Raw genomic sequence first — 24,049 nt, forward strand, 5'->3', positions numbered from 1 at the left:
AGTCACTATGTTGTACACCTGAAATTAATATAATATTGTAAATCAACTATGCCTCAATATAAAGAAAAAAGATGCAAATGTAAAACCAAAAAATTTAATGATCTCATTATATATGTTTCCTTTTCTAAAAAATATCTACTTCTTTTTGTATGTATTCACAACCATCCCAAAAAAAAAAAAAATGGGCAGCGATGGCAATCTGGTGCATAGTTTGTGTTCCCTAAATACTATTTTCCACTAAAAGGACTTTGGTGAAAAGGCTGATCAAAGATCTGGTGCAGGAAATGTACAAAATGAGCCTAGAACAACTTCTTGAGCTAGGAATCAAGGTTTTGGGTTTTGTCCAAAGCTTGTTGTTTCATCACTAAATTGTGTCTGACTATTTTACGACTCCATGGACCATAGCCCATCAGGCTCCTCTGTCCATGGGATTTTCCAGGCAAGAATACTGGAGTGGGTTGTCATTTCCTTCTCCCAGGGATCTTTCCAACCCAGGGATCAAACCACGTCCTCTTTTTGGGAGGTGGATTTTTTATCACTGACCAAGCAGGAAAGCAATCAAAAGGCTAAGTAAACAATTCAAAGGGGTTCTCAGTGGCCAAAATCAGAAAATTTGAGCATCAAAAGAATAAAAATTACAATACACTGAAACATATCGAACATATAAAAATTCAAAAACAAAAACTCATTGGTCACCTTTCAAAGTTGCTAGAACACCATCTTATTTTTCTGAAAATGGGTAAATAATGGGAAATAATCAAGCATTTTCCTGATTTCCTGATATGAACTATACTTCTGACTAATGAAATAGTAAGGGAAGCGTTCTTCTTTATAAATGATCCCAACTGATAAAACTAACAAATAGGGGACTTCCCTCGCAATCCAGTGGTTAGGAGTCCGCCTTCCAATGAAGGGGACATGGGCTTGATCCCTGGTCATGGAACTAGGATCCAACATACCACTGAGCAACTCAGCCCACACAGCACCACTACCGAACACGCGCACTCTAAAGTCCGTGCTTTGCAACAAGAGAAGTCAATTCTCAGCAACTAGAGAAAAAAGCCCATGTGCCACAACGAAGACTTGACACAGCCAAAATTTTTAAAAATAAAATAATTAAAAATAAAAACACAAAAAAATTTAAAAAACAAAAATGTAAGCATTTAAAAAAGAATTATAGAATGATAAAGTCGCCATTTACAAACCCTTAAAAAATAATAGACTATACAGGAATTACCAGTACGAAGGCTAAAACCATTAGGTGACTGATTAACTGGGAACCACGAGAATCAGGCTTATTGTGCGTGAATGCACTGATCAAGCTTAACATTACCAAAAGTGAGACAACCCAGTCTCATGTAGTAAACTTTATATTAAATGGATACTTGACTTTCAACAAAGATGTCACAGTAACTCAGTGGAAAAAAAAGATAGTCTTTTCAACAAATGGTGCTGAAATCACTCAACACCTATGCATAAAACAGGTAACTTTTTGGATTGATTCAAATAGAAATGTTCTATTTGATTATGGTGGTAATTATATGATTGTGTATAATTGTCAGAATTCATCAAACTATAAACTTAAAAAGAGTGAATTTAATGTATGTAAATTTTTCCTTAATAAATCTAACTTTTAAAAAATCTTTTCTGTTCATCTCTTACCTCACTGACACTGAAAATATTTCCAGATTACTTCAGTTACTATATAATTACAGATTTATATTGATATCCATTGACTCTATAAGCAGTTAGCAGATTTCTCACTAGGATCTCTGAATTAATGTTTTCAAAAGCTAATTTGTTTTCCTTAAGCATTCTTGACCACTCTGGTAATCACTCAGTTTCTTTGATGCCAAAACCTGCAACCCACTCCAGTATTCTTGTCTGGAAAATCCCATGGACAGAGGAGCCTGGCAGACTACAGTCCATGGAGTCACAAAGAGGTGGACAGGACTGAAGCAACTTAGCACAGATCTGCTTCGGGCTTCCCAGGTGGAGCTAGTGGTAAAGAATTCATCTCCCAAGCAGGAACTGCAGGAGACACAGGTTCAATCCCTGGATCAGGAAGATCCCCTGGAAAAAGAAATGGCAACCCACTCCAGTATTCTTGCCTGGATAATCTCCATGGAGAGAGGAGACTGGCGGGCTACAGTCCTTGGGGTTGCAAAGAATCAAACACGACTTAGAACTAAACGACAATAAAACCCTACTTAGTATCTTAAGAATATTTACTTCCCAGGTTTTAAACCTATGTGTCCAGATTATCCACAATGTCATGTCATGCAGCTGATGTGTTACAGAACTCTAAGTCAACCTGCATATGTCTTTACAAAAGTACAAAAACAAACAAAAAAAAAAGCTTTGAGTATTTTGTTTCTGTAGTGCTTTTTGTAAAAGATAACCACTTCTTATTTATTTTATTTTTAACAATGGAATAAAAAAGGAAGCCAAATCATTGTCCCTGACTCACCATGTTAATTGAATATCTGAAGATATCACTGAAAGATACTTAGCAAAATGTTAACTGCTACACTTTTGTCCTTTTTCAATACTATTGGGTGAAAGCAGTGAACTTCTAAGCTTATTCACTTTTACAGGCTGGGTTTAGCATGGTGTGCAGCTCAGAGCCCAGAGTCTTCAACACAGTAGTTGGTTTTTGAGTATTTGAAGATCAAAGTACATTAAAAAGTCCTACCTCTGAATTCCTTCCTCCTACCCAACAACTTTTTCCCACATTAAATGGATCTAGTTAATTTTGACCTAACAGAAGCTGAAATTCAAGTTAAATGTATAACCAAATTGAGTGAAAGAAAGTAACTAATCTCACTTATAAAAACCTATTCAGAAAAAATTTTAAATACCAGGACTAGATTCATACAAAATTGCCAAATATATTTTATTTTAACATTAGCTTGATTGTATCTGTTCTAATATGTAGATATATGACCTTATTTAAACAACTTCTTATTGTTTCCAAACAACTACGCCTCTTTAATCTTTCTTCTGAATTAAGTAACAGACCAAATTCCTTTCTGCTCCTAGAAAACTTAGAGCCACACTTATGCCTACATAAATCAGTGTGTGGGCTAAAAGGGCAGCAGTTCTCTAGTTTTTTTTTCCACCAAAACACAAGTGATATTTAAAGTATATTTAATATTCACCATCCAGCATATGTTCCCCACTCTGCACTGTGACCTTTGGTAAAGAAGACAGCTAGTTTGCATGAAGGTCCCCTGTAAGACTTCTATATATAAGCCTATATTTTCTCTCCCATCAATCCACCATACACCTGTGTCATAAAACCATAATCAAGAACTGCGGCAGCTCAGCCTTATTCCTGGCTCTGTCTTATATCTCATGCTTATTTTTCTTTCTACTTTCACCCCACTTTTAATTTCTCCTGCCGGGGTCCAGCCCCAGCTGATCCAGGGTCTTGAATTTCACATATCCTTATAAGTCACCTTGAATCCTTTCCAGAAAAAGGTAAGGAATAAATAATCATTCTATATATATATAGATATAGATATATAGATAGATATAGATATAGATATCTTCTTGTTTACCCTAGATAAAGCCTTAAAACTTCAAGTCCTTGCAGCCTCTTAACTATCCTCTACCATATTAAACACACAGCATCAAAATCCACAAGTTCCTATATTTTCACTTTTATTAATTATCTTTTTAAAATATTAAGGCAACATACAGAAAATACTGGAAAAGTATACATGTCCAACCTAGGTTTAGAGCTTCATATAGAAATTAAATTGTCTGCACAAAGAGCCTGCTTGCTGCATAACTTTTATGTCTAAAAAATGTAAAGCTTCCAGTGTCTTGTATACAGTTACTCAAACAGTAATAGCTCAGCTAATAGGAATTTTTTTAATGCTTTGATATAAGACTACTATAGCTTGGGCACTGGCACATGAAAATTTGTTTTAGCGCTATTTTTAAAGCCATTAATAAATACTTCAGATAACAGAACTGAGCTTGAGCCTCTGCTCAACTGAGTCTGCCTCAATTGATGTGAAAGAAAAAGTATGTAAGAGAATCACATTTCTATTTATAACAGAAATGACTGCTAATCAACTTGGAAAAGTAGATATTTATAAAGCTGGAGTTTTCATAAAGTAGTTTAGAGTTTAGTGCTATTAAAAGGAAATTAGTTATAAAAGTAATAAATACACAATACAGTAGTTTCTACTCATCCCATTTTATAGAAATAATATCTTTTAATTTCCCCCAAAGTTATCTAACCAAGTAACATATAATTAGGATTTGCCTTAGAGCAAAGTTTGATTTTAAAAAGTTTGACACTTCACTCACCTACTGCAGGACAGAGTATTGCCCATACACAGATACTAAACCAACTGTCTAAGCAATTTCTTGTGTTTAGAAATTCAGTGCCACTATCATGGCTCACAATTTGGCTTATGATGCATTTGTAAGCAAACAGCCTGACAAGTACCCTAGTGTATTTCAGGATGACTGACAGGACACAGTGGCTCAAACAGGAAAGGGGGATGGGTGCTCTTAAAGCAACATACCAGTGAAAGGCAATATTAAACAGTAGAATCAGATTGAAATTATATTTTTTAAGTTTGCAATGAAATAACAACATATTGTGTAATAAAAGCTTTTAAATATAACTTTTCATGTCATCATGTGCCCCAAACACTGTAAATTCCAAAGTGACTTTTAGAATTTAAAATATATTTTAAATGGACGAGCAAAAGGACCTACATAATAGCCAGGGAATTTTGTTCAGTATTATGTAACAACCTAAATGGGAAAAGAATTTGAAAAAGAATAGATATATGTACATGTATAACTGAATCACTTTGCTGTACACCTGAAACGATCACAATGTTGTCAATCAACTGTACTCCAATATAAAATTAAAAGTTAAAGAAATAAAATATAGAAACAAATTTAAAACAAACATGCTATATGATACTTCCATGTACTTACCGAACTTCCAAATTACATAAGAGTATTTCCATTATTTTTAACAGAAATTAGGTCAGGGTACCCAGAGAAAAGTTCTCAGGGTAGGGTTTTTTTGGATTTTTTTTTTTGCCACACCGTGAGGAATCTTAGTTCCCGGACCAGAGTTGGAACCCATGCCCCCTGCAGCGGAAGCATGGAATCCTAGCTATTGGACCACCAGGGAAGTCCTGAGAAAAGCAGTTCTTATCTCACCTCGAGATATTTGCCAGTCACTGTTACAACAGTAAGTAATAAAAGTAATTTAAATAGCTTGGATTATTCAAAATTGTTATTGAAGATGGAGATAAGGAGATCTATGTATTTTGCCTCTGCTGTGTTTCTTTCCTGTGACCTACTTCCATGGTTAAAAAATAAATCATCAGGTTAGGAAATTTCAATTATGGGTATTTCCATATTAGTTTCACTTGGAAAAATATTTACTTAAGTGATACATTGACTTCATTATTCACAGTTACAATTTTTCCTATATTATCTTACAATATTCTGCACTGCTCAATCCTTTTACACAACAATCATCCCTATTTTTAAAACAAAAAAATAAAGCCATTCATTTTTAAACGCAATTCCACATTTAGCCAGCAGAGGGTATCATCTGATCCTGAAAGGCCACAGTATTGAGTCCAATGACATTTAATACTTGAACTAGGAACTGAAGCACACCATCTCAACTTTGCCTATTAATAATACTGTGTCTAGCAATATTCCATTGTTTTGCCCATATTAGTGTTTATTACTTCTCATCTGTGACAAATTATTTTGTTACATTATTTCCTCCTCTATCAATTCAATCAGATACATCAGAATTGGGTTCAATCATCAGGATGACTTTCTACAACTCTAGATTTTCTGACACAAAAGAGCAAACAAAAACTCTATGTAAAGTTTCCAAGCTCCATTAGAAAATCCAAAAATAAATTCCAAAATATAAAAATAAACTGCACTACAAAGCAAAATAATTTTTCTTCAAAATTACATATGATATTTGTAAACCATTTAGTATTTTCTAATTGCCCTGTTTAATATTTGCTAACTGTCCATTTTATAATAGGAGCTATAAAGTAATTTTAGAAGATACATTTCTTGTTATCACTGCGTTATTTCTCATGAGCATGCAATGTTATGACTGTAACAAAGTCCTCATACAAGCTACAAATTATTTCACAATTTAATACCCATTTCAGTTTGGAAAGGCATGGGCACTGATTTGCCTGATTTATTCTAAAAATAAAGATTTTACTATATAATTAATTAAAATCCAGCTTCCCAAGTGGCTCAGTGGTAAAGAATCCTCCTGCCAATGCAGGAGCCACAGGAGACGTGGTTCAATCCCTGGGTTGAAAAGATCCCCTAGAAAAGGAAATGGCAACCCACTCCCTATCTTGCCAAGATAATCCTATGGACAGAGGAGCCTGGTGGGATACAGTCCATGGGGTCTCAAAGAGTCAGACATGACTGAGCATGAATGCAGACCCAGCTAAAATCATTAACTACAACAAATTTATCTTAACCAAAGATACAAATTTTCCATGCTTCTCTAAAACTATTATCACAAACATCAAGTCTACTATTAACAATGGCAAAAATAAGACAGATCTAGAGGCTCAGAATGATCTCTCTTGTTAGGCTCGCAGGCTTGCCACTAGTGACATATCCTTTATACTAAAGAATTAAATTTTCCAAAGAGAAGAGAAATAATCACTCAGTTGTGATACAAAATAGGAAATTGCAATTTATTGAAAAGAGAATTCTATTCCTTATAATGAAAGCAACTTTAGAGTTCTTCACTCTGTAAAATCACTTTTAACATCTGAATATGGCTGTTTCTTTCCTCATGTAGTTATCATGGTGGCCATGTAAAAATTATATTTCATTTGGAAATAATAACATCCTGTTATTGATTTTTTCATAAAATTTTGTAACTTTAATTTTCTAAACTGATATAGTCTCTATAATACAAAATCAACACTTACAATTCTTTCTCAAATTAACTTAGAAGAAAGCATCCAGAAGGAAACTGAAAAGTCTGTTTTGCCAGTAATTTGCTTATCATTTTCACCTATCACCCATACATTTTAGAATATACAGATAACTAATTTTTTCTTTCTGTCCTCAGTTTCCAACCCTGAGTTTCATTCCCTGATGCAGGAACTCCTGAACTATGTCTCATTTAATGATTTCTGTTTTTGCCAGGTGCCTTAAGCACCTACATGTAAAGTCCTTGTTAGATTCTACTTGTGGCTTAAAAAAAAAAAAAAAAAAAAACCTTTTTAAATAATAATGCTTTGGTAGGGAGGGAAGACTGAATGATTAGTCAGTGCTGCTGCTGCTGCTAAGTCGCTTCAGTCGTGTCTGACTCTGTGCGACCCCAGAGACGGCAGCCCACCAGGCTCCCCCGTCCCTGGGATTCTCCAGGCAAGAACACTGGAGTGGGTTGCCATTTCCTTCTCCCATGCATGAAAGTGAAAAGTGAAAGTGAAGTTGCTCAGTCGTGTCCAACCCTCAGCGACCCCATGGACCGCAGCCTACCAGGCTCCTCCGTCCGTGGGATTTGCCAGGCAAGAGTACTGGAGTGGGGTGCATTGCTATAGATACTACTTATTTAAAATAATCCTTTTTACTTTTAACAAAAATGCCTCCATATAGTTTATGCTCTATTTTAAATTTTTATACACTTTTTATATAGTCTATCTTGAAAACAATGTATTACCTCCCTATTGCAGTAACATATTATTACTCAAAACATATGGCTCATAACATAATATTCATACCAATGAGCAAATCTAGAGCAAGCTCTACTCTGACTACAGTAGGCATGATAAGTTTGGGGTATGAGTAGCATGTGCAAATGGGTATTTGCATAGGCAGCTGGAAATTCAGAATCCTGCAACTCAGGAGAAAAATCAAGATATGATAACTATGCATTTGTGTTATGCCTTAAACTATGAGACAAGAGCTGTCTCATGGCTGAGTAGAGATAAGGCATCAAGAACCCACTAAGGGTAGGAAAAGAAGGGAAGTAATGAAAACATAGGCAGAAAGGCAAGACAAACTTCAGATTCAAGCTCTGCTTTACTCTGCTTGGTCTTGTTCACACTGACTCCCATTTACCCTGGTTTCTTCATGTGCGATGAGACCTATAAAGTTGGTATAAAAGGTAATTACTTATAAAATTACTCATAGAATCCAATGAAGTACTAATTACAGTATTAAATAATTCATTAGTCAATTATTGTTATTTTGTGGAAGATAAATTTCTCATTGTGGAGTTCTACTTTTCCAAATCCAAATACCATTGAATCTTAGAAAACTACTGTGAGAGATACGAAGTAGATTGCCCATCTGATTTAAAAGTTGGTGAAGAGTCATTAAGTTCACACATTTTTATTTACAAATTAAATCCATTTCACCATTTCTACCCCATGCATGTTAATAATTTATAATTAAGTAATAAGGAATCATGGTCATTAAAATGGAAGTGCTTAACAGCTGCTTCCAAAGTTGTAACAAATGCTTAATAAAAGCAAAACATACTAACACATATTAATTAATTATGTATGTTATCTGGAGAATTGAGTATGAGATGTTTTAAGGATAGAATACAAAACTAAAAGCAAAAGAATGACAGTAAGCTTAAAAAGAATAAAATAAATAAACTTCTGTGTCTTGTTCCCACATAAGACATGAAATTGTGCCAATTTGCTTCATTCCAGAGAAGGGAGCCAGTCAGTCGCTGAGGGCTATATTTGAGAGAGAAGAAGGAAATCCTTTCTCCCACTCTCTGTTTCCAAAGATAATAACAGAAGACCAGAGCATGATGGATTTCACTACCAAGTAGCCATATTTATTTTACTCATGCTCTCGCTGACCCTCTAAAAGTCAACTCTTACTAATTTTGTATTATGGAACACAAGGAAAAAATATGTATAAAATTGATTTTTCAAAACTTACAATATCCCTAAATTATCTTAAAAAGAACTGCTATCATCCCTAAACTTAAACTGTAGCACCATTCCTATCAGTCCTTCAACTGTAGTGAAAAGAATGGTGCTTATCACAGAGTAAAGAAAAATAATTAAACTCAGTCATTAACATAGTGAGTCACTTTTTTTTGGCTCTAAATAACCCTGCCCACACCTGCACAGGATATGTAAGAGACATGGATCTGATCCCTGATTCAGGTAGATCCCCTGGAGGAGGGCATGGCAACCCACTCCAGTATTCCTGCCTGGAGAATTTCATGGACATAGGAGCCTGGTGGGCTACGGTCCATAGAGTGTCAAAGAGTCTGACATGAATGAAGCGCCGTAGCACACACGCACAATTAACCCTCCCCAATAATCTGAATAACCCACACAGGCGACAAGACTCATCCCGGCTTTATTCCTCCCAGGTCTTGAATACAAAGAATTAGACTGACCCAATCAATCATGCTCCTCTGTTAAAGTTCAACTCATGGAACCGGTGGGAAAAGCCTGGGGTTGTTTTTGTTGTTGTTATTGTTGCTCTCATATTCTATATCCTTCAGTATCAGTTCCATTTCACCCCCTCGTTCTGATAGGTATCCAATCTATAGTAGATAGTGTTGGCGGTTTTCCAATCAACTTTCTGTGGCTTTTTCTACATTTTTTTATCTTTATAATGATACATATCTTTACAATGATAAATCACCTTATGTGTGTGTGGATTTTTTAATTTACACAAACAGTATTGTAATTACTATCTCTTTCTACTTCTCAATCTCTCTCTCTCTCTCTCTCAGTCTCTCCTCTTAACATGACATTTTCACGGCCTACGGCTGTCGAACTATACTTGCAGCTTAGCTCATTCAACACATAGTCTCATCTCCCCCTTGCCTTTCACTGCTATGGACACAAACAAGACTAGATTTCCCAGCATTCTTTGCAACTCAGAATGGCATAAGACGGAATGAGATGACAGAATGAGATGTCACCTCTTGCTTTACCTATAAAGAGGTAAAGCAACGTTGCCATGGCCCTTCACCCTTCCTTCTGTTATCTGTGGTATAAAGCCTAGACACCAAGCAGTCTTACTGCAAATCTCAGGAGGAAAGATGACAGAGCAGAACCACAGAAAGAGCTTGGGTCATTGATTGTTATCAGCTTTGAACTTCCCATCTATAGATTTCTTATTATTTGAGAAAAAGAGGAGTTCTCAATTAATATAATTGATTTCGTTCTTTTATTTTGCATTCATAGCATTCTATTTTGTATTTTATTTTGCATCAGATGCATTTATAATGTATTTCATCTGACCATATGCCTATCCAAGTATGTTTAGGTAGTTTCCAACTGTTTAGGAAACAATGTTATAATATAATAAACATTCTCATACAAGTCTGTGTACCTCTCCAAGAGTCCCTCTATATAATTTATATATACACATATATATATGTGTTCTGCTGTGGGTTGAATTGTGTCCTCACCTAAATTCATGTTTATATCCCAATACTCTGTACCCCAGAATATGGCTTTATAGGAAACAGGGTCTTTAGTGATGCGATTAAGTTAAAATGAGGCCATTATGATGGGCCTTAATTCAATAAAAAATTTAGTCACTCAGTCATGTCTGAGTCTTTGCAACTCCATGGAGTGTAGTCTGCTAGCTCCTCTGTCCATGGAATTCTCCAGGCTAAAATACTGGAGTGGGTAGCCATTCCCTTCTCCAGGGGATCTTCCCAACCCAGAGATTGAACCCGGGTCTCCTGCATTGCAGGCAGATTCTTTACCATCTGAACAACCAGAGAAGCCCAATTCAATATAAGTGGTATCCTTTTAAGAAGAGAGGTGTGGACACAGATACCCACAGAGGAATGACCATATAAGGATATGCGAAAAAACTTGGCCATTTGCAAGTCAAGGAGAGAAGCCTTAGGAAAACACACACACACACACATCTACTGACACCTTGATCTTAGACTTCTAGCCTTCAAATTACAAGAAAATAAATTTCTGTTGTTTAAGCCTCCCATCATGTTGTAAGTTGTTATGGCAGCACTAGCAAGTAATACAATTCAGAAGTAGAATTTCTGGGTCAGAATGCATGTGAGTACTCAATTTCAACAAATATTACCAAATTGGTGTCCAAAATAATATTAGCAGCAGATCACATGGATTCACATGTGTCCCCCACCTCCTTACCAGAACAAGAGACTTCATGACATTTCAACTTCTGCCACCATGAGAGGTACAAAGTTGATCTCACTGTCATTTTAATTTTCATTTCTGATTACCAATGTAATTGGTGATCTGTTTTAGGTTGATTAGCTAGCCATTCAACACTCCTTCTGTGAATTGCTTATCTATATATTATTTTAATTTTATTTTATTTTTAAACTTTACAATATTGTATTGGTTTTGCCAAATATCGAAATGAATCCACCACAGGTATACATGTGTTCCCCATCCTGAACCCTCCTCCCTCCTCCCTCCCCATACCATCCCTCTGGGTCGTCCCAGTGCACCAGCCCCAAGCATCCAGTATCGTACATCGAACCTGGACTGGCGACTCGTTCCATATATGATATTATACGTATTTCAATGCCATTCTCCCAAATCATCCCACCCTCTCCCTCTCCCACAGAGTCCAAAAGACTGTTCTATACATCAGTGTCTCTTTTGCTGTCTCGTATACACGGTTATTGTTACCATCTTTCTAAATTCCATATATGCGTTAGTATACTGTATTGGTGTTTTTCTTTCTGGCTTACTTCACTCTGTATAATAGGCTCCAGTTTCATCCACCTCATTAGAATTGATTCAAATGTATTATTTTTAATGGTTGAGTAATACTCCATTGTGTATATATACCACAGCTTGCTTATCCATTCATCTGTTGATGGACATCTAGGTTATTTTTTACCAATTTTTCTCCTAGGTTGCCTATTTTTCCTTAATAATTTCCAAAACTTCTCTATAAATTCTATATATAATCCTTTGTCAATTATATTCCTTGAAAATATCCTCTCACTGCTTAATACAGCAATATAGCAAAATAGCAAAGACCCTTTCTTTGTGTTTTTTTTTTCTTTTGGCCACACTACATGCATGAAGGATCTTAGTTTCCCAACCAGGGATTGAACCCATGTCCCCAGCAATGGAAGCCTGTAGTCTAAACAACTGGACCACCAAGGAAGTCTCTCTCTTTGTATTCTTAAGCATTCCACCATCTATATATATAAAAGTCCTGTTTTTTTTCATATCCTTACAGATACTCAGTATTGCCAGACATTAATTTTTGCCAATCTAATAGGTATGATAAACTGTCTCATCATTTATTGAATCTATATTTACCTGATAACCAGTGAAACAAGCTAACCATCTGTTCACCTATGTATTGGTCATTTCAATTTTCTCATCTGTGAATTACTTTTTCACTTATCATAGACCCATTTCCCTGTTAAGATTATTCTTTTCCTCATTAATTTTTTAGGAGTTCTTTGGATAATTTCAATTGAATATGTCTATAAGTCAGCTGTTTCCACAATAATTCTACATGCAAAACTATCCTAAAATTCAGTGGCATAAAACAACATTATGTCTTGTACATTTTCAGGTTGGCTGGGAGTTGGCCAGGATGGGCCTCGCTGGCTTACGCCAAGCAGTACTCCAGATCTACTTCACGTGTTTCTCATCCTCCTTGGACAAGGAGGCTACTGGAATCCTGTTTTTCCCATGGCAACAACAAAAATTTTAGAACAGTTGGAAACACAATGCATCTTAAAATATAAGCTTCAAACGAGGACTCTGCCTCTCCTGCCCACATTTCAATGGGCAAAGCAAATCACACAATCAAGTCTAATACTAACCAAGTTCAAGTACAGGGAAATATACTCTGTCTCTAGCGGGAAACCACAATGTCACATGGCAAAGGACGTGGATACATGGGAAGGAAAAGGGTAACAACAATGCCATCCATTTTAAAGGCCGATTTGTAAATATTAATATATCCCCTCAGTTGGTATCTTCCATTTATCTTCTTTTACGTGATTTTTTCACAAACAAAGTTTTTATGTTAATATAATTAAGTATTTTACTTTATTGTCTTTTACTTTATTGCTTATATTTGGGGGGTCCTACTTAAGAAATTATTTCCTACCCTAAGATCATAATAAACATGCTCCTATATTTCCTGCTAGAAGAATGCAATTAAGAGGATCAACAATCAATATATTATTTTAGCTTAGTGTGTGCATAAACACAAGATTATACGATATAAACTAAGGCACCAGAGTAAAACAAGTAATTAAAGTTAAAAATAATTACCAAGGATGATTAACTATTATAGGTAAAATTTTTAGCTTGGTCTTTTAAAAATATTAATGGATACAGGCTGACAAAGATGAAAAATATGCAAGAATGATAAGGAATCACAAAACTTTATATTTTTTCATTCAGTTCAGTTCAGTTTAGTTCAGTCGCTCAGTCGTGTCCGACTCTTTGCAACCCCATGAATCCCAGTACACCAGGCCTCCCTGTCCATCACCAACTCCCGGAGTTCACTCAAACTCATTAACATATGTTTATTGATCTAAGCTATATCTTTAAAACTGCTAAGCACAAGACCACAGTAAAATATATATAGCCTTCTCAGGTCATGACATCTTAGAAAAGGAAAAAAGAAACTTTTATAGAACTTAGCTATTTATAAAACAATATATGTTATGATGCCAAATATATAATATACATGTATCTATGTGCTAATAGTAGCAACTACCTCTGTAGTTTGGGGCAAAAAAGAGGTCTTATCTATTAATTTTCAAATTAAAAATACTTCCCAACTGCCACACTGGCAGGGAGTCCAATATCTCTCTTGTTCCTTAAACTGTTCAAGAACTCTGGGAGCCTTTCGATCCACATACCTCAGAAAGAGAAAACCAGAAAATTGTATTCGATACAAGAGGGCCCTGTTGAGGGCTGCTGGTGTTCTGCTCCTGGCACACAGTTTACTGATGAAAACAGATCCCCTGCAGTTCCACGTGGCCTTTCTGCCTGCTGTGCTCTTGCCTTTGCTGCTGCAAATACAGTGGTTGCAGTGATTCTTAAAGAGAGAGGCAGCCTGTCCCTTAGAGGTATAGCACGGCAGCCACGCCTAGAACTTTTCGGTTCACCAAGTGGCTGGATCAGGAGGGCCTTCTGCTTCCAGTCACACAAGTGCCCAAACAGCATCTCGCATTGGGTAACGCAGACCACAACAAGAGTCCTAACCTAAGATCTTTGGTGTTCTTTCTTACTCAGTCCTTTTTTAATCATGACCAGTTCAATGCACAAAATACTTTCTAATAGTAACTACAGGGAAGGAGTCCAGGTCTTGGCTCTGTTCCTCTTTAACGGCTCCCAGACTCTTTACAAACTTCCTCCAGTCCTCTCAGTGCTGACAGCCCTGCAGGTGAAGGAAGACTGGGAAGGGCAACCTTTACAAAACCAGAAAAGACCCTGTTAAACCAGTACCTGAGGCACAAAAGACCTCATTAACTGTTTCAAACATTGGGGGAAATTTTCTCTGACCTTATAATTGCCAGATAAAATATAGAATGCCCAGCCAAGTTTGAATTTCAGATAAACAATGAATAATTTTCTGCCATATGTCCTATGCGGTGTTTGAAATGTACTGAAAAGATTATTGGTTGTTTTCCTAAAAGTCAAATCTGTGTGTCTTATATTTTTATTTGCTGAATCTGGCCACTCTACCTTATCTACTTCATGAATGGAACAAATTAGGAGGGAGGAAACCTAGAACTCCCCTGTGCCTAAATTTAAAGCAGCCACAGGGCCAGACCCTCAAATCCATGTATCTTGACTTCCTATCAGAGACTTGAGACAGAGAGCCAAACAAAAAGCCAGCTTTCACTCTGTTACTGCTCAGGAGCTGCTTTTTAGATAACCAGAGATGTTTCCTGGCCACCTTCCAGCAACATATTTCTAACTACACTCAGCTGGAAGATTTTTAGTTCCCAAATATGCAACACAGGATAAATGAGGACAAGGGAAGAATGATATATTGTGCCCTGGGATATTATAGCCCCAACAGTAGGAGTAGACATACCAAAAAAAAAAAAAAACCCACTGGCAGAGGCTATGCTAGAGATTAGGTTTTATGCACCTCTGTTAGAAAAGGGAATCTAAATTGCTCCAAATTATCTAAGATAAAATTCACCTCCAGTAGAGGACCAAACAATAGGAATAGGAGAATAGTTACCCCAGATGAATATGTAGCTCCTGTAGCCCAGGAATTTAACAAGATACTTGCCCTGCACTTTAAGATTTGAGAGAGAAATAATGTAGCTCCAAAACTGATAGTGACAGAGCTCAAAAGGGATATAGATATGTATATATCTCACGATAGACACCAGGACTGAATAAATCTCCTGTCTTTAACAAAACAAGTAAACAGGAAAAAAAATCCAAACTTAGAAGACTGTATAACAATAAAGGAAGGAGACAGGGGAAATTATCCTCAAGACAAAAGAGAATTTATAATACATCAACTCTTGTTCTCTCAGTGAAATATTGAAAGTTAAAAATTCTGGGTAAGAAGTGATGGAAATTCTAAGTAAAATGAAAAGACAGTTGACTGAAGTGAAATGTCAGGATAAAAAAAGAGACCTGGTTAAAAACTAAAGTAAAAGAATTCAGTAAACCCAAAGAGACAATAAAGTAATTAAAATTTGCACTGAGGAATCACTCCTCTCCTTTATCATCTGCCTTTCTATCAGCAACTTGATCATTTAGAGAGCAAAAGAGACTAAGACTGGAAGGGCTACCCTGGGCTTAATCCTTACCAACAAAGAGGAATGCATTAGTGAAGCGAAAGTGACAGGAACCTTGGGAAAAATTGAATATATCACCTTAGAGTTCATTACGGCCAAGGAAGAAAATAAAAAGCAAAGTACCTTAGATTGCTTAGCAATTTATAGAAAACATAAGGATTTCCCAGAGCCAGAGATTCTAAAATGAAAGACAGGTCAAAAAATAAAACTCACCACTGCAACCGCAAGTGAGGAAAAAAATGGGAGAGACTGGACATAAAAATAACTCAATGTGCTATCTAAGGAGTTTTCTAAAGACTCAGATTTTTAAAGGACATACAAAAGAAGGAAAAGGTGATATTGGCCTATTAGAAGAATGGACTACTACAATGAGCAAAGACTTGTGAAAAACACACAAAACAACATAAAAACTCTTAGGTTGAATTTGAGGGTGGAAGGACAAGAAAAGTACAACCTAGCTCCTCTACTCCCAGGTAGATTCCATGTTAACAAGTCACAGAGAGGAAGCTTGCTTTCATATTATATACCAAGGAACAAGACCTTCCTTGGTGGTCGAGTGGTTAAGAATCTGCCTGCCAGTTCAGGGATGCCAGTTTGATCCCTGGTCTGGGAAGATTCCACTAATGCTGTGGGGCAACTAAGCCCATGCTCCACAACTATTGAAGCCCCACGCCACAGCTAGAGAGCAGCCCCAGTTCACCGTGACCAGAGAAAGCCCTTGCAGAGCAATCAAGACCCAGCATAGCCAAAAATTCGTTACTTTTTTTAAAAAAGGAAAGACTGTGCCAACAATCTTAAGAAATTGATAAACCAGACAGAAAAGACAGTGGGACAATGTTTAAATAAATGTCCATTTCCAGGTGTATTTTATTATAGCAGGCCTTCTCATTCTCAGCACTATTAACATTTTAGGCTGGATAATTTGTTGTGGAGTCGGGGGTTGGGCGGGGGAAGGCTGTCTTGAGTTGCTGATATTTAGCAGCATATTTGGCCTCTATCCACTAGATGCCAGTATCATCAGCCTCCTAGTTGTAGTAATCACAAATAGCTCTGCTGCTGCTGCTAAGTCGCTTCAGTCATGTCTGACTCTGTGCGACCCCATAGATGGCAGCCCACCAGGCTCCCCATCCCTGGGATTCTCTAGACATTATCAAATGTCTCCTGGGAAGCAAAAGTATTCTGGGGTGAGAACCACTATACTGCAGAACACTGAAAAATATAATAAAAAATATATTATCACAAAATTATGGTTAGCATATTTAAGTAAAGGCAGATTCTGAAAATCTAATGTTAATCCACATAAAATTTTAATATAGTATCAAAATATTATTAATTGGAAAGGAGAGCAATGATCTCATTTTGGTATAGTTGTATTAAGAGCCACTCAAACTAAACTAATAAAATTTTTCTCCTCCTTTTTTTCAATATCATAACTAAAGAAGGTACACTGGTTTCACTAAAACAACTTTTATATCTTTTTAAAAATCTTCTTTGACAAGCTAAAGAAATGTTGGCTGTCCATATACTGTTGGTTGAAGTATATACTGGTTAAACATCTTCTGAGGAGGCACTCTGGCGACATCCATAAAATTTTATATGCACAAATTCTTAGACTAAACAAACAGTTTAGGAACCTGAACATGTGTAAAAGATGCAAGGCAAGGACTGCAGTGTGTAGTATTTTTGTGATAATAAAAAGCTAGAAACAACCTAAATGTGCATCAAGAGAGACTAGTTACATAAATTGTCATATATTTTCTCATTAGTATGATTTGAACTGTAACCAGAGAAAAAAGCTTAGGAAATATACAGAATCCAATTGGATTTCATTTGCCTACAATTAGGGGAGATATTAAAAATATTTAACAACCAGCATGGATTAGGCCCCAACTAATCAGAGTCTAGCCTGGAGCTGGGTCTTGGAAAGCCCCCTCTATGTGAGAGTTTATCCTTTAGTTGCTGGGTCTAAGGAAAATCTAGAGGGTCCCAGGCAGAGGCCAAGTGAAAGAAGGCTACTAGAGACAGAGAGAAGGAATACAAAAGCATTTCATATTTTAACAATTTGTAGCCCTTACAAAAAAAAAGGAAGAAAAAGCAAAAGAGTTCCATAAACTGTGGAAAATTCTGAAAGAGATGGGAATACCAGACCACCTGACCTGCCTCTTGAGAAATCTGTATGCAGGTCAGGAAGCAACAGAACTGGACATGGAACAACAGACTGGTTCCAAATAGGAAAAGGAGTACGTCAAGGCTGTATATTACCCTGCTTATTTAACTTATATGCAAAGAAACGCTGGGCTGGATGGATGAAGCACAAGCTAGAATCAAGATTGCTTGGAGAAATATCAATAACCTCAGATATGCAGATGACACCACCCTTATGGCAGAAAGTGAAGAAGAACTAAAGAGCCACTTGATGAAAGTGAAAGAGGAGAATGAAAAAGTTGGCTTAAAGCTCAACATTCAGAAAACGAAGATCATGGCATCCTATCCCATCACTTCATGGCAAATAGATGGGGAAACAGTAGAAACATTGGCTGACTTTATTTTTGGGGGCTCCAAAATCACTGCAGATGGTGACTGCAGCCATGAAATTAAAAGACACTTACTCCTTGGAAGGAAAGTTATGACCAACCTAGATAGCATATTAAAAAGCAGAGACATTACTTTGCCAACAAAGGTCTGTCTAGTCAAGGCTATGGTTTTTCCAGTGGTCATGTATGGATGTAAGAGTTGGACTATAAAGAAAGCTGAGCGCCAAAGAATTGATGCTTTTGAACTGTGATGTTGGAAAAGACTCTTGAGAGTCCCTTGGACTGCAAGGAGGTCCAACCAGTTCATCCTAAAGGAAATCAGTCCTGAGTGTTCATTGGAAGGACTGATGTTGAAGCTGAAACTCCAATACTTTGGCCACCTGATGCAAAGAGCTGACTCATTTGAAAAGACCCTGATGCTGGGAAAGATTGAGGGCAGGAGGAGAAGGGGACGACAGAGGATGAGATGGTTGGATAGCATCACTGACTTGATGGACATGAGATTGGGTAAACTCCGGGAGTTGGTGATGGACAGGGAGGCCTGGCGTGCTGTGGTCCATGGGGTCACAAAGAGTCAGACACAACTGAGCAACTGAACTAAACTGACTGATGTCTTTACTAGAGAATATTAGTCCTCACCAATAGATAGAAACAACATTAAAATAATCAAGAATAGCATAGAAAAATAAATTAAATTCAACCAAGTGGTAGCTATGATGAAAAGTAAATTTGTACATATTGATATGAAACAATTCTTTTTTAATTTTCACCAGAAACTGATAGCAGTTTCCTTGTGAAAAGAGAATCAGAGAACTGAGGACCTAAGGTCAAGGCCAAAGGAAGATATATTTTCACTGAAAGCCCTCTGTGGCAAATGCTGTTTGCTAACACCATTTCCAGCCCTGGCCCAGCTTTCCTCCTCTACTGGAGAGACTGGAAAGTTAAGAAACCTGCTCTTCTCAGACTCCCTTGAAGTACTGGGACCCAGATTTCACCATCAAAGACAGTTTGGATGAGATTTTTAAAGGTTACAGACGTCAGATCCTTCTAGGATAGTTGTAGAAGGACTCCACTACCCCGTGCAAGAGCAAGGAATAATGGAATCTAGTACACCCATAGGACCATTCCTCAGGTACAGTTGGACCATTCTTCCTACAGTTGCATTTTCTTTGGCTGTTCAATGGCTCTCCCAGAAAATCTATGAGCTGTCTAGTATCATTTATGAAAAACTCAGCTAGAGCTATCCAGACCAGACTCTTGGTTGCAATCAAGAATTCTAGCTAAAGCACCCTTTACTAAAATAAAAATAAACATGCAAATATAAATTTTTCAGTTTAAAAAGTTAAGTTTTATAAAAATGCTTTAAAAATAAAGTACATGTGGGCTGGGAACTTCCCTTGGGTCCAGTGGCTAAGACTCCATGTTCCCAATGGAGGGGTATGGGTTCAATCTCTTGTCAGGGAATTAGATCCCACACACCACAACTAAGAGTTCACATGCAACAATTAAATATCCCGCATGACGCAATGAAGATCAAGGATCCCTCGTGCCGCAGCTAAGACCTGAGGCAGGCAAATAAATCAATAAATGTTTTTAACATATACATATGTGGGCTGGATGATGGTACAGTTCAGGGAGGATATACCTAGTTGAAGAAGCACACTCAGAGATCTGGGTCCCCAAGTCCCATTTGTATATCAGCTGTGCCTCAACCACCAGAGGCAATCTTAGAAATACAAACGTGGACTCAAATCCTTCTTACAAATAAATAGCCGGTGTTAAAAATGTGATGGAAGGAAAGATGCCAGGCTATGAATAATACCAAAGATAATAACCAAAATGTATAAAATACTTGCGTAAAGACAACTCTACTGAAGGACAAACAAGAAGTGAGTAAACAAAAAGATGATGTATTGGTGTGTCTGTGTTAGTTGCTCAGTCGTGTCCTACTTTTTACAACCCCATGGACTGCAGCCCACCTGGATTCTCTGTCCATGGAATTCTCAGGTAAGAATACTGAAGTGGGTAGCCATTCCCTTCTTCAGTGGACCTTCCCAACCCAGAGATCAAACCTGAGTCTCCTGCACTGCAGGCAGATTCTTTACCATCTGAGCCACGAGGGAAGCCCTGATGTATAAGGAGATTAAACATTAAAAGGGCATTATTTTCTCCCTGAATTAAAATATTCAAAGGCTATTATAATAATTTTCTAAAATGTTACACTAAAATTCATCTGGAAATAAATAGTATGTGATTAGATATCAGAAAACCCTGAAGGAGGAGAAAAGAATACGGAGAAAGATTAATCCTTCCAGATAATAAAACATGTTCAGCTCAGTTCAGTTCAGTTCAGTAGCTCAGTCGTGTCCGACTCTTTGCAACCCCATGAATTGCAGCATGCCAGGCCTCCCTGTCCATCACCAACTCCCAGAGTTCACCCAGACTCACGTCCATCGAGTCAGTGATGCCATCCAGCCATCTCATCCTCTGTCGGCCCCTTCTCCTCCTGCCCCCAATCCCTCCCAGCATCAGAGTCTTTTCCAATGAGTCAACTCTTCGCATGAGGTGGCCAAAGTACTGGAGTTTCAGCTTTAGCATCATTCCTTCCAAAGAAATCCCAGGGCTGACCTCCTTCAGAATGGACTGGTTGGATCTCCTTGCAGTCCAAGGGACTCTCAAGAGTCTTCTCCAACACCACAGTTCAAAAGCATCTTAAAGTAAGGATTGCATCAGCAAGGTAGCAGGATACAAGCTTAATATACTAAACTCAGTTGCATTTTTTTACACTAATAATGGAAAAATAATCCTTTTAATATCACATCAAAAAAATAAAATACCTAGGAATAAACTTAAAGGAGGTAAAAGACCCATAAGCTGAAAACTGTAAAACGCTGATAAGGGAAATTTAAGAAAATTCAATGACATGGAAAGATATTCCATGCACCTGGATTGGAAGAATTAATATTGCTAAATTGGTCATACTGCCCAAAACAATCTACACATTCAATGCAATTCCTATCAAACTAACAATGACATTTTTCACGGAGCTAGAACAAATAATCCTACAATATAGGGCTTCCCTAGTGGCTCAGTAGTAAAGAATCCACTTGCCAATGCAAGAGACATAGGTTCAATCCCTGATCCAGGAAGATCCTACAGGCCACGGAACAATTAAGCCAGGGTGCCACAATAGAACCTACTATGCCTGTGTTCTAGAGCCCAGGAGCTGCAACTACTGAGCCCATGTGCCACAAATACTGGAGCCTGTGTGCCCTAGAGCCCATGCTCTGCAACAAGAGAAGCCACTGCAATGAGAAGTCTATATACCACAACTAGAGAAAGCCCATGCCCAGCAATAAAGACCCAGCATAGCCATAAATAAAAATAAATAAATAAAATGATTTTTAAAAATCAAAATTATTCCCCCCCCACACAAAGTTCTACAATATATATAGAATCACAAAAGACCCAGAATTGCCAAAGCAATCCTGAGGAAAAAGAACAAAGCCGGAGGTATAACCAGACTTCAGACTATACTACAAAGCTACAGTAATCAAAACGGTGTGGTACTGGCACAAAAACAGACTTGCAGATCAATGAACTAGAATAGAGAGCCTAGAAATAAACCCATGCACCTACAGTCAATTACTATACTACAGAGGAGGCAAGAATATACAATGGGAAAAAAAAGTGTTGGGTGTAAGGAAAGCTGGACAGCTATATATAAATCAATGAAATTAGAAAACTCACACCACATACAAAAACAAACTCAAAATGGTTTAAAGACCTAAATATAGGAAATGACACCATAAAAATCCTAAACAAGAACATAGGGAAAAATATTCTCAGACATAAATTATAGTAATATTTTCTTAGATTCACCTCCCAAAGCAAACAGAAATAAAAGCAAAAACAAACAAATGGGGCATAATCAAACTTCAAAGTTTTTGCACAGCAAAGAAAATCATCAGTAAAACAAAAAGACAATGTATGAAATGGGAGGAAATACTTGCAAACAATGTGACCAACAAGGAGTTAATATCCAAAATACACAAAGAGCTCATACAACTCAAAATTGAGGGAAAAAAAAAAAGTAAATGCCTCAATCAACAAATGGGCAGAAGACCTAAGTAGATGCTTTTCCAAAAACACAGATAGCCAACAGGCACATGGAAAGATGCTTAACATTGTTAATTACTAAAGAAATATAAATCAAAAACACAATGATGTGTCACCTCACACCAGTCAGAATGGCCACCATTGAAAAATCTACAAATAAATGCTGGTGTGGAAAAAAGAGAACCTTCCCACACTGTTGGTGGGAACGTTAAATATCAGTGCAGCCACTATGGAAAACAGTAGAGAAGTTCCTCAAAAAAATGGAACTAGAGCTATTATATGATCCAATGATCACAGTTCTGGATATATATCAAGAAAAAATTGAAAACTCTAATTTGAAAACACACAAGCACCCCAATGTTCATGGCAGCATTATAATAACCAAGACATGGAAATAATCCAAGTGGCCACCAACAAATGCTTGCCACATCTAGAGAAAGTTCACATGCAGCAATGAAGACCCAGTGCAACCAAAAATAAATTAATTAATTTTAAAAAATAATAATAATACAAATGAATTCATATATAAAGACAGAAACAAACTCATAGACATAGAACACAAACATAGTTACCAAAAGGAACAGGGAGGGAGAGAGGATCAAATGAGTATGTGATTAACAGATACAAACTCCAATAAATAAAATAAATAAGCAACAAGGATTTACTATGTAGCACAGTAAATTATTTTCAATATCTTATAATAATCTATAATGGAATATAAACTGAAAAAGAACTGAATCATTTTGCTACATGCCTGAAACCAACACAATATTTTAAGTCCTCCTGAATGAAAAAAAAATTTTTTTAGAATAAATAAAGAAGAAAAGAAAAGGCGGGGAAAGTAGAGATTACAGAAAAATTAGATAAAAACATTACCACAAAAACTTATGGTTACCAAGGGGAAAGGGAAAGTGGGATAAATCAAGAGCTTGGGATTAACATATACAAACTACTATATATAAAACAGAAAACCAACAAGAACCTACTGTATAGAATACGGAACTCTACTCAGTATTCTGTGATAACCTATATGACAAAAGAATCTGAAAAAGAATGAATATATATACACGCACACATGACTGAGCAACTTCCCTTTCACTTTTCACTTTCATGCATTGGAGAAGGAAATGGCAACCCACTCCAGTGTTCTTGCCTGGAGAATCCCAGGGATGGCGGAGCCTGGTGGGCTGCCCTCTCTGGAGTCACACAGAGTCGGACACGACTGAAGCAACTTAGCAGCAGCAGCAGCATACATAATATATTAAAAAAACTATATTAAAAAACTTTGCTGTACACCTGAAACTAACACAACATTGTAAATCAACTATACTCAATGTAAAATAAATTTTTTTTTAAAGAATATTGCCACAACAGGAGAAAGAGTGAAACACAGACTCTAATATAAATTTATCTTATGATAAAGATTTTAAATTAGCAGGAAAGAGTGACTCTTACATAAATCATATTAGATCAACTAAATAAACATTTAGAAGAAAAATTAAAATTCAGCTGATTCCAAGACTCATTTCTTTGCTCAAAATCAATTCCAGATATAGCAAAAGTTATAAATTCTGAAAGACAGTATGAGCGAATTTATATATAA

The 24,049-nt window shown here is 36.8% G+C and overlaps 1 protein-coding gene across 3 annotated transcripts in view; it reads right to left on the reverse strand.

Annotated features, from left to right (window-relative positions):
- Nucleotides 1–24,049, reverse strand: part of CTNNA3 (catenin alpha 3) — a 1,905,103-nt gene that overhangs the window by 1,871,183 nt on the left and 9,871 nt on the right. Inside the window, exon 1 of one of the 3 annotated variants that reach the window (XM_005226478.5) lies at nucleotides 13,886–14,024. The exons of 1 other annotated variant lie outside the window; for it this stretch is intronic. The gene's annotated coding sequence lies outside the window, so the exon portion shown is untranslated. 3 annotated transcript variants of the gene reach the window in all.

This window comes from Bos taurus, chromosome 28 (genome assembly GCF_002263795.3).
Source record: "Bos taurus isolate L1 Dominette 01449 registration number 42190680 breed Hereford chromosome 28, ARS-UCD2.0, whole genome shotgun sequence".
Classification (NCBI taxonomy): domain Eukaryota; kingdom Metazoa; phylum Chordata; class Mammalia; order Artiodactyla; family Bovidae; genus Bos; species Bos taurus.